Source organism: Triticum aestivum, chromosome 1D (genome assembly GCF_018294505.1).
Source record: "Triticum aestivum cultivar Chinese Spring chromosome 1D, IWGSC CS RefSeq v2.1, whole genome shotgun sequence".
Taxonomy (NCBI): Eukaryota; Viridiplantae; Streptophyta; class Magnoliopsida; order Poales; family Poaceae; genus Triticum; species Triticum aestivum.
The window spans coordinates 37,918,804-37,928,808 of NC_057796.1; positions in this window are offsets into that span (position 1 = coordinate 37,918,804).

Sequence of the window (10,005 nt, forward strand, 5' to 3'; positions counted from 1 at the left end):
AGCGACATCACATAAAGGGCATATATGAAAAGTAGATAACAAGAGCGCCATAGTCGGACGTCTAAGCCACATCACATAAAGGGCTTATATCCAAAGTAAATAACAAGAGTGCCACAGTCGGACGTCTAAGCGACATCAAATAAAGGGCTTATATCAAAAGTAAATAACAAGAGCGCCACAGTCGGACGTCTGAGAGACATCACATAAAGGGCTTATATCCAAAGTAAATAACAAGAGTGCCATAGTCGGACGTCTAATCGACATCACATAAAGAGCTTATATTTCATAACTTGATATCTCAGTAGCTCAAGAATTTAAATCATTTCAAGGGCATAATCAGGTATGAAATAAACAACAGAGTTAGTCCATCCACGGAATAACGTTCAACCAATTTACCACTTAAGCTGGTTCACCGGGGAAATACCACGAGGATGTGACATAGATATGGATACACTGATCACGGTCCTTGACCATGGATACGATGACTCGGAAGGATTTGACTCTGCAGAGTTTGTACTTTAACCACAGCCAACGGATTTCAGTAGTCACGGGGACTAGTTCCGTTTACGGTGTTTAAGGAGAAACACATCTAACCAGTACACACCCATTCAACATTCCGAAGCCAGGAATCACCCTCGGCAACGTTCAAGAAAAACCTTGAGACGGGAAGGCTACAACCTCGCGTAGCATGGGATCAAATTTATATACGCGCGCTCTAAGGGGTGCACCCCTCTCGGTCCCAACCGGAAACACCCATGCCCCCTGACCTGATGACTGGATTTAATACAGGGCCATGGAACCCTCATCCCGGCCCCTCTATTTGGTGTGTACACGGAAAGAGGTTATCAACTTACTAAACCGTACTCTTTGCAGAAAACATGTGGTGGCACGGAAGGGGAAGAACGATAACGTGACTCAGTCCACGTTAACGTTGGAGTTTATCGGAGGTCGTAAGGCTGGCATGCTACAACAATACCACCTTACTTCCTTTCATGTCACCACATGACTAGGCCATCTCTCATCAGAGATCACAGTAACTTCGGAACTCACGGATAGTTGCCTCACATGCAACGAGATACTCACCGATGCTCATATGCCATGCACAAACCATTCAAGCAAACATGCAAAACACCCGTCATATCAAAGGTTCAAACATGCTTGCCTGGTTCGGAGAAGTCGGAGTCTAGCTCGGCGAAGTTCGCGGCTCCGTCACCTCTTCCGGAACCTATGGTATAGCGAAAACGTATACTAACGTGAAAATCATCGCGTGCATAAAATTTGTTCCAAAAATTTTCCAAATAAATACTATAAAAAACTAGACAAAAATACAAGACTGACATAAAAAGAATCACTCAAAAATCATCTATTATTAAAAAGTTATATGGGTTTTAGTCCAGGGACTAATCTGTGATGAAACAGAAAAGATCCAGGGACTTAACTGAGAAAACAGAAAACGGTTCGAAAAGAAACGCGCCAGCCCAAAGAGAAAACGTATTTGCCCGAAGGCGCCAACAGAAAACGGTTCGAGAGATAAACAGAAGAGAGGCTGACGGGGGGTCCCACATGTCAGGTTTAAAAACCTCGCCGGCGCCCGAAGGCTGCGGTGGTCGCCGGCGTTGAACCACGGCGAGGCAGGGAGATCGGAGTGTACCAAGAGGTTTAGTGCGTCCTTCCGCGTTGGCGGCTGGTGGACTTGACCGACGGAGAGCACCACGTCGACGGCGACACTTTCTCCGGCGGACGGCGACTGGGGCGATGGTGGAGAACTCCGGTGGGTGCTGCAAACTCTGAATTGAAGCGCGGGTCAGGAGAGTGGATGCATAAGGAAGCTACCGGCAAGAGCTGAGGGTTAGAGGTGCACGCACGGGAGCGAATCGAGCTGGGTCCCGTGGCGGGTCGCAGCGGCCGGAGTTGGGGAAGAAGGCTCTCCCGGGGCTCTTCCAGCGGCTTGGCGTGGTGTTGGAGGTGTGTAGAGGTGGTGTGGGTTCGAGTTTGAGCTCGGGGCCTCTATTTATAGGCGATCCGAGGGGGTGGCCGTGAACGGGAAATCTCCGGCGAGCGATTACGGCGAGGCAGTGGTTGGGCAGTGGGTTTAGGAGGCTAGGCACCATCAGTGAGAGTTACTAGTCCCGTTCCACTGCTAAACTTGGTCGGGCTTGGCGTAATAGCGCCGGTCTTCGACAGGGCGGCCGTACGGGCACGGCGGCGGCAGAGAGCGCGCTCCGCGCCTAGCAGTTCACGACGAGGGTGTCAGCGCGTACGGGCGAGTGGGTGGCCACGCGGCGGCCTCCGGTGGCTTGGGCGGCGCTGGACGGCACCATCTACACTCCGCCCCTCTCTGGCGGCCGCAAAGCCGCCGCTACCGTCGCTCACGGGGTGGCGCACCTCCTCCTGCTCGTCGCCGACGCCCGCAACCTTCCAGGCGTTCGTGCGGCGCAGGGACAAGAAGGAGGGGACGGGGAGCAAGGCGCCACCGCGGCTACTGGCGAGATTGACAACGAACACTGAAGAAAACGACAGTAGTTTCAGACACTGTATCTCTGAATTTCTGAACATGACAGTGACAATGCCCTGCAGGTGTTCGACGAAATGATTTGGCATGAAGAAATTTTTTTCTGGAGCTGGGACTTGGTGAGGTGACCTCTCACTGCACCCAGAGGCTGCCTGAATTTTCTCAGATTTTTAGGAGAAGAATTCAAATGAATTTCATCAAATTTGGCAAATCTGGTCCAAACTTGCAGCAAGTATAGTTTGAAATATTTGAACTGGAGACCAGTGGATCTTCATGGATCCTGGTTGAGGGCTCAAAGGACTAGCTAGGGAAATTGGTTTGGAGGCAAAACTCAAAGTAGAAAGGGTAGCTCCTTTGAAAATCTCCAAGAGGTAGAATAGAAGGCAGAAATTGTTTTTGATGAGAATCAAATGGAAAAGAAATTATGGGGATGTTCAAACTGCTGGATTTGAAGTATATCATGATCCAGAGATGGGAAAAGGCTTATGGGAGGGGATTTCCACTTAGGTCATGGCAAGAGGGATTTTTTTTTTGAAAGGGGAAAAGGATCACTCAAATACCATAGGGCCATTTAAAAGATTTTTCAAAAGAAATCTTCCAAGTGAAAAGCATTTGGTTTTGAGTCCAAATAAAAAGGGAAAACCTCCAAGACCAAGAACCAAGTCTTGGGTGAATCCAAAACAAAACACTTGCCATAAAAAAATATTTTGAGAGGGAGAGTTCTTTAGAAGAAAAATTTAAATAACCTCCCTTAATCTAAATAAAAGTTTTGAAAAAGCCAAAAAAAAATTTGGGTGTCACAACACCTACCCCCTTAGGAAAAATCTCGTCCTCGAGATTTCTGCTGATCCTCAAATAGATATGGATGCTCTGCCAGAAGGAAATCTTCTCTTCCCCATGTAGGTTCATCCTCGGTGTGGTTGCTCCACTGAACCCTGAAAAATTTCGTTGTTTTCTGACGGGTTCTCCTTTCAGACTCTTCCAAAATCTTCACTGGCCGCTCTCTGTAGGTGAGGTCTGGTTGTACATCAATGTTCTCATGAGATACATGCTTCTCCGGGTTACTTACACATTTCCTCAATTGTGAGACGTGGAACACATCATGGACGTCTGACAGCTCCTTGGGTAGGTCTAGTTTGTAGGCCACTGTGCCTCTTCGTGCAACTATACAGAATGGTCCAATGAATCTCGGGGCTAGCTTCCCCTTAATTTTGAACCGTTGTAGGCCCCTCATAGGAGACACTCGTAGGTATACGAAATCACCGGGTTCAAAGCTGACCTCACGATGTTTTTGATCGTAATAGCTCTTTTGTCGGCTTTGAGCTGTCTTGAGTCTGTCCCTGATCTGTTTAACTTTCCCCTCGGCCTCCTTGAGCATGTCTGGGCCGAAGATACGACTGTCACCTGTCTCTGACCAATTCAGTGGGGTACGACACCTCCGTCCGTACAATGCTTTAAAGGGTGCCATTTGTACGCTGGCTTGGTAACTGTTGTTGTAAGAAAACTCGGCATATGGCAAACTTTCTTCCCAACTGGATCCGTAGGTGAGCACACAGGCTCTCAGCATGTCCTCTAGGATTTGATTCACGCGTTCCGTTCGTCCATCAGTCTAAGGGTGGTACGCTGTACTGAATGCTAGTTGAGTGCCCAGAGCTTGTTGTAAGTGATCCCAGAATTTAGAGACAAATTGAGTGCCTCGGTCGGATATTATAGTCTTTGGGACTCCATGCAAACAAACTATACGGGAGAGATAAAGCTTGGCGAGTCTTTGAGTGGAGTAGGTCGTCTTCACGGGAATGAAATGTGCCACCTTGGTTAGCCTATCTGTGATGACCCATATGGCGTCATTTTCGCGTTGCGATCGAGGTAGTCCAACGATGAAGTCCATTCCAATTTCATCCCGTTTCCACTCCGGTATCCTGTTTGGCTAGAGTAGCCCTACTGGCCTTTGATGCTCGGCTTTTATGCGTTGGCAAGAATCGCAACAAGCAATGAATGCGGCTATATCCCTTTTCATACCGTGCCACCAAAATCTTTCCTGAATGTCTTTGTACATTTTGGTTCCTCCAGGGTGGATCGAGTATGGAGCGGTGTGGCTTTCGGTTAGGATTTGTTGCTTGAGTTCCTCAATGTTAGTACGCAAAGTCTGTCCCCGTACCATAATATTCCTTCCTTGTCTGTGACGAACTCTGAAGCTTTGCCAAGGCTCATTTTCCTCTTTATTCCTTCAATTCTGGGGTGCCCTTGCTGAGCCTTCTTAATTTGTTCCACTAGGGTGGGTTGTATCTCCAGATTTGATACGGTGCCCTCAGAGACTAACACCATGTTGAGTCTAACGAACTCCTGTTGAAACTCAGGCCTCAAGTTTCGTGGACTGTCGTTGCCCGGGCTGGGGTTCCGACTAAGAGCATCTGCCACTACATTTGCTTTCCCTGGATGGTAGTGAATGCCGACATCATAGTCCATGACCAATTCCAACCAGCGTCGTTGGCGTAAATTTAGCTCTGGTTGTGTGAAAATATATTTAAGGCTCTTATGGTCCGTATATATTTCACAACGATTTCCCAACAGAAAGTGCCTCCATTCCTTGAGTGCATGGATGACCGCTGCTAGCTCCAAGTCATGAGTTGGGTAATTTTCCTCATGCTTCTGTAGTTGCCTGGAAGCATACGCGACCACTTTGCCATCTTGCATCAGTACACATCCGAGGCCCTTCCGGGATGCGTCAGAATATACTTCAAAACTCTTGGTGTTGTCTGGCACAGTTAAGACCGGTGCGGTTGTTAGTTTCTTCTTGACTTCTTGGAAGCTTTTCTCGCATGCTTCCGTCCATACAAACTTCTTGTCTTTCTTGAGCAACTGTGTCATTGGTTTTGCCACAGTGGAGAATCCTTCAATAAATCTTCTGTAGTATCCGGCCATTCCCAGGAAACTCCGCACATCTGTCACGTTGGCTGGTGGTTTCCAGTCAAGTATGGCTTTGACCTTTTCTAGGTCTACAGCCACGCCTTCTTGGGTTAATATATGGCATACGAAACCAACTTGCCTTAGCCAAAATTCACACTTGCTAAATTTGGCGTACAATTTATGTTTCCTTAATTCTCCCAAAACAATTCTGAGATGCTCAGCATGCTCTTCTGGTGTCCTTGAGTATACCAGAATATCATCAATGAACACCACAACAAATTTGTCCATAAATTTCATAAACACTTTGTTCATGAGGTGGACGAAATATGCGGGGGCGTTCGTCAGTCCAAACGGCATTACTATGAACTCATATAATCCGTATCTGGAGGTGAATGCTGTCTTAGGGATATCTTCTGTCCGTACTTTTAATTGATGATATCCCGATCTCAAATCAATTTTTGAGAACACCTTGGCTTGTGCGAGCTGGTCAAACAAATCATTTATCTGTGGCATCGGATATTTGTTTTTGATGGTGACCATATTGAGAGCTCGATAGTCTATACACAATCTCAGTGTCCCATCCTTTTTCTTGGCGAATAATACTGGCGAACCCCAAGGTGAGGAGCTGGCTCTAATAAATCCTTTGTCCAGTAATTCCTTTATCTGCTTCTTCAATTCTACCAATTCTAAGGGTGCCATTCTATAAGGTTTCTTATAGATGGGGGTGGTGCCAGGTGCTAGTTCAATGCTGAACTCTATCTCTCGGTCTGGGGGCATGCCTGGTAGTTCTTCAGGGAATACGTCAGGAAATTCGCACACCACTGGAACTTTTCTCAATTCTGAAAGGTCCACTTTGTTCAGCTTTGGTTGCCGTGACCGTGGTCTTTCTTGAGCTTTAACCTTTATTGTCTTGCCGTGATGATGAGTGAGGATCACAGTCCGATTGAAACAGTCAATAATTCCTTTGTTGGTGGTCAACCAGTCCATCCCTAATATGACATCCAGTCCTTTATTTTCCAACACGATGAGATTAGCTTGAAACTTTAGTCCTTCGAACTCAATGATCACTCCTTGGCAGTAACTCTGAGCGATCTGCTTATTCCTGGGGGACTTGATGATCATAGATTTTTCCAAGGGAAGTATCGGAAAACCATGTTGCAAAAAAAATTCTTCTAAATGAACGAATGGGAAGCTCCAGAATCAAACAAAACCGTGGCAGGTACTGTGTTGACAGGGAATGTACCGAGCACGATGTCTGGGGCATTCTGCGCTTCTTCCCTGGTCACATGGTTCAGGTGGCCCTTCCTGTGATTGTTGCTGGGATTGAAATTGTTGCGCTTGGGGGCTGGATTGTTCCCACCATTGTTCGGCTTGGGGGCCGAGTTCCTTGGTTTTGGGCACTGTTTAGCATAGTGCCCTTCTTCACCACAAGCATAGCATGTGACCCCTGGACGGTACGTGAAGTCCTTGTCCCTGGAATGAAACTGTCTGGTTGGCCTTAGATCAGTAGTCGTGGATTTCCTTGCTTCAGTCCTCTGAACATCAGTCTTGCTTCGGTTGTTGCGAGCAAGAGTCGTCTTATCCCTCTTTCGCTTACGGATATCCTCCAGACTACGGCGCTCATTCTCCAAGGTAATGGCCTTGTCCACCAGAGTTTTAAAATCCGGGAAAGTGTGCACAACCAGTTGGCATCTTAGAGCCGGTGCCAGGCCGTCCAAGAATTTTTCCATCCTCTTGTTCTCTGTCATGTGCTCGTCGTAGGCATAACGAGATAGCTGGGTAAACTGACTGTTGTATTCTGTCACTTACATGCCTCTTTGCTTGAGGTCATCAAACTCTCTCTTCTTGATTTTTATGATGCTCCTGGGGATGTGTGCCCCACGAAAGCCTTCCTTAAACTCTTCCCAGGTGATGTTGTGTTCATTGGGATGCATGTGCAGGAAGTTTTCCCACCATGCTGCAGCTGCTCCAGTGAGGTAGTGAGGTGCATAAAGCACCTTCTCATGATCTGAACACTGAGCAATAATCAGCTTCCTTTCGATGTCACGAAGCCAATCATCGGCATCAAGTGGCCTATTAGTGTGAGCAAACGTTGGAGGGCGAGTCTTATGTAATTCAGACAACTTGGAGTATGGTTGATAGGGCTAACGGTGGTTTCCCATATTGATGACGTGATTCATCATCTCTTGGTGTTGCTGTTGGCTTTGTTCGAAAAGGCGGCACACTTGAGATAAGGCTGCTTCGCTGTCCTGTTGACTAGACTGTCCCTGAGTGAAGTTGTTACTGGTCTGTGTTCCATAAACTTCTTCTGGTTGATTGGGCATGGAACGAGTCCACGGACGAGACATTTTCCACTCTGGGGTATTATTTAGCAAAACTCATGAGAAGAACTGTGTGGCACACGAAAAATCTTGCAAAGGCAAAAATTTAAAAAGACCTCAAGATTTTTCAAGAAAACATAAATGATTTCGTACGGAGAAGAACTTCTCAGGACATATCTTACACGCGAAACGCAAACATACGATCCAGCACTGAGGATGTGCATACACATTCCTGACATGTTATTTGGGCTCACACACTCCTCCGGAACCCTACATGAAGCGCACACAAATACTACAAACTAACGTACAAATAAAACACATCATACATGCAGGCACATCATGCGGCTACTCGGCGCACTCAGTCGGAGATGGTGAAGATGTCTTTCCCCTTGCCGAGGGTAACACCCAGCGGTGCAGGAGACTCAACCTCCACCTCCTCTCTAGTAGGCTCCAGGCGCGTAGCACTGCGCTGAGGTGATGGTGCGGGAGCGACAGGCGGCAGTGCGGGTGCGGCAGGCGGTGCAGCTCTGACTGGAGTAGGAGCGATGACTCGATCGAACTCCTCAGTGGTAGGCAGACGGAGAGCAGTGGCCAAAATGGCCGGTGCATAAGATGCTGAGGACGAGACGAAAGTCAGAGGCGGTGCCATGTGGAGAAGCTCGTTCCTGCTGGCAGGACCGCCCCGAACTAAGTCCATGCGGACAGCCACAAGATCGTCCACGAGGTTGTCAAAAGATTCCTCCAGATCTTTGAGATACTCCACAACCATCTCGATGGCTTCATCTCGCTCTCCCCTATGGCAGGCGAATGCATAGTGACAAGTATATGGCACATGGCATGGGAGGTAGCTGTAGCGACGAGTCTTCATCATAGGAAGAATGTCCCGAAGGCGAGCTATCGCCTCATGGGCAGCCATCTGGATGGCATGCCTCTCCGTAGGCATGGCTCTTCCCACAAAACGGAAGTGGCGAGACGCAGAACGTCCTCCCTTGAATTGCACTACGGCCTGGTGCATAGACACGTCGTCGCTGAGCTTGTGCTGGTAAAGCGTGAACTCCGGACGAGTCGCTGGCCCGATTGAGAGCTTGGTGATGGAGACGAGGAGTTTGACAAACCCCTCGAGCACGTTAGTGAACACCCGAGTCTCGCAGTTGCTGCCAGCCATCTACAAAAGTAGGCAAAAATTCTGAGTAGTCATGTCATAAATTTATGATGACCAACAGAAAATAGCTACATTTGCAAAATGCTGAAAAAGCACAAAAGACGCTAATAACCGATTAGCGATCGCACCTAGTGGCTTCCTACAGTCAGCCTGGCTCTGATACCAAGCTTGTCATGACCGGTTTTCCAATAAAAATATTTATTGAGAAATCGATCCCTTTTACGGACCAGTAGAGAAGAATCCTTCTTACTGGTAGACAAAATCTTGATCACAGAAGAAAATACCAGGAGTACTGAATATAATACAAGGTTGAGCGGAGACTGCTCAACAATTTATTACAAGCACGCCAATAATACATAAAGGCGGATAGGGTGGCATAACTACTAACTCACGATAAAAGCGGTGGTGGATATATCACAGCGAGGTGGGTGATATGACTCCTGAAAACTAACAGCTCTTCAAGCGTCGGAGTGAGGCTCGAGGAGACTTATTGTGGGTGGTGGAAGCGTATATGATGCAAGTGACCAATATCCAGGATCGCACGGGACTGACTGGGATTCCTCTAGGCGTCGGACTCACTATCAAACTCTTCATCCATGAGATCGCCTTCGTCAACATCTGGCCAAATCAACAAGCTAGGTGAGTACTATGAAAGTACTCGCAAGACAGTTCGGACATAGGATATAACAAATGTAAACATGGTGCATATGAACAGATTAACAAGCGCACTCAGACATAGAGATAATAATGCATGGGGAATAAAAGACAAGTTGGGCGGTAGTCCTCCCGAAATACCAAAATAATACTGAGGGCCAAACGAGTGTCTGAATGACTCCTCGAGAGGATGCAAAAGAAATAACAATGCCGCAGTCGGGCGTCAAGGCGACACCACGTAAAGGGCTTATAATAGAATATAAATGACAGTGCGTGCCACAGTCGGACGTCTGAGCGACATCACATAAAGGGCTTATATCAAAAGTAAATAACAACAGGGCCACAGTCGGACGTCTGAGCGACATCACATAAAGGGCTTATATCAAAAGTAAATAATAAGAGTGCCACAGTCGGACGTCTAAGCGACATCACATAAAGGGCTTATATCC